The sequence below is a fragment of the Arachis duranensis genome, chromosome 7 (assembly GCF_000817695.3).
Source record: "Arachis duranensis cultivar V14167 chromosome 7, aradu.V14167.gnm2.J7QH, whole genome shotgun sequence".
In the NCBI taxonomy this organism is placed as follows: Eukaryota; Viridiplantae; Streptophyta; class Magnoliopsida; order Fabales; family Fabaceae; genus Arachis; species Arachis duranensis.
This window is the reverse complement of record NC_029778.3, coordinates 30,695,175-30,697,645: the sequence shown is the minus strand read 5'-3', so window position 1 is coordinate 30,697,645 and position 2,471 is coordinate 30,695,175. Positions and strand designations below refer to the sequence as shown.

Sequence of the window (2,471 nt, the reverse complement as noted above, 5' to 3'; positions counted from 1 at the left end):
ACACTAAATTTTTTTATCAAAAAGCTAATAAAAATTTATCGACAATCTAGTATCTTACTAACTTCATTAGAAAAGCAATTGGCATAGGATGTTGTGCTCCTTGTTACACATTTCATTTCAAATCTGAAAAAGGAGTTATAAATAAATTAGTTATATCTATAGTAAAGATTTGTACAAAAGTGTAAATCATAACATGCTATTAAAATGAAAATAATATTATTCTTACCTAAATATTATTAAAAACCTCTTTGAACACGACATTTGTTGTTGATGAATTTGGATTGCCGTCTTCATCTAGAATTAAAACCTTGAGGCCACTGCGACTCTTAACTCTTGACAAAGCAACATAAAGTTGTCCATGGGTGAACACTGATTTTGGCAAATAAAGTCCTACATGTGATAATGATTGACCCTGACTCTTGTTAATGGTCATTGCAAAGCATAGTGTTAATGGAAATTGTCTCTGTTGGAACTTAAATGGCAATCCTGAATCTGAAGGGATCAAGTTCATTATTGGAATGTACACTTTATCTCCAATATTTCTACCGGTCACTACCGTCGCTCCAATTACGTTGCTGCCAAGTTTGTTAACTATTAATCTTGTCCCGTTGCATAAACCTGAAGTCTGGTCTATGTTTCACAGTAGCATTACAGCGACTCCTGGCTTCAAAGTCAACTTGTGATTGAGTAGTCCCGAACATTTGATGTCATTTAGAAACTCTGATGTGAACCACTCTTGTTTTACATCTTCATTCTCATCAGCTTGACATATTGTGTTAGAGCTCAAATACTTCTTTTCTATCCCTGGAAAGATTGTCAAGACAAAATCATTTACCTTCTCGACACTCTCAAGCATGGGTGCAAGAATTGCCCTACTCTAAAAATACCTGTAATCTGACATGTTTTACAACAATTTGGATATGCAAAGTCTACCAAATGAGAAAGAGGGTCATTAGTAGTTGTAATCAATAAATCATCAGGAATTTCAACTTCTGATTCATCACTAACAACAGAACCAATATTTCCATTTCCAACGTCAAGTATCTAATTAGCAAATCTCTTCATTTCACTTTCATCTTGATTCGAAGAAGACATTAAAAGCCGCATGTTCATAGTATGCAGTTTCAGAACCTTACAAAATGACCATATATGGGATGAGTTAATAGCTGATGATAATATATCGTGTTTACTCCTTTTCGCAATCGCCAGAAGTATCTGTCTGAAATCACATCCTAGAACAACAACCTTACCACCAAATGGTTTATGTGTCTTATGTTGATCGGTAACTGACATAAGATCCCTGAGCGTCCGATCAAGTGATTCAAAGCACATTTTATTGAGCATTAGAGCTTTCCAAATTATTAAGCTACTTTGGATAAGCAGCTTAGCCTTGAAACTGCCATACTTGATGTTGCAAGTAGATTCATCAGTAATTGTAATGGGTATTGAAAATCTAAAATGAGCCGTTCTGTGACCAGGTAGGAGTATAGACGCAATTCCACTGGATGCTACATTTAAAACAATATTTCCTCTAAACCGAAAAGCAGAAGAAAGTCCATTCCAAATAAATGTCTTACCACATCCACCATGCCCATAAACGAAATAGAAACCACCAGAGTCTATAATAACAGCAATGAATATCTCATCGAATACTAACCTTTACTCATGAGTCATCTTTTGTTCCGTATATAAGTTTGTATGAGTCAACTCATTTGTGTCATATGCTAAATCCTTCTCTATTAGCTTATTTTGAAAAAGGCGAACATCAGACATCTCAGGATATAGCATTGATTGATATTCTCTTAAAGATCTCGCATTGCTGTTGAGTATCTTCTCAATCTCAATAAGGCAGAGGTTTTTCAATTCGTCATCAGTCATGTTTAGTCCTAGCAAAAGCACATGATGGTTTTATGAAATATTTAATAAGTAATTCCAAAATAAAACCATTAATATTATTAATAAAAATAAAAGTAATAAGAGAATACAATTTTGATATAAAAAAAGACATAGTAAAATACCTTGGTTTTTCAATGCTTTTATCCTCTCATATAGTATTCCGTCAACTAATAATATTCATGTTGCATTCCAAACACGCTCTGGTTTACTAATGCCATTAGATATCAGTAGCATCGCAAATAGTTTTCTCAATTGATGATCTGATGCAAGTTCAGCTACCTCATTAATAGCTGCAATGAATTCCCTATCATCGCACAATAGTCCCATGGAATAGCAAGCATCTTGGAAGCTAGAATATGTAATCCTATTAACTATCCTAATAGACTCATATGTTGTGCAACCTTTCTGAATAGGTAACAAAATTCTCATATAATAGATATCATAAACAAATTGATTTAGAAACTCAACATACATCAAAGTTTGACCTACTTCAAATTTTTTATTGGCCTCTGTCCATGCTAAGAACATCGTACATTTCCCTTTTTCTTCTTCCACGATTTTCTAAAGAGCGTCAT

At 33.8% G+C, this 2,471-nt stretch overlaps 1 pseudogene; it reads right to left on the bottom strand.

Moving 5' to 3' along the window:
• Positions 1–226: 226 nt before the first annotated feature.
• LOC107458757 (uncharacterized) lies at positions 227–2,471 on the bottom strand (annotated as a pseudogene).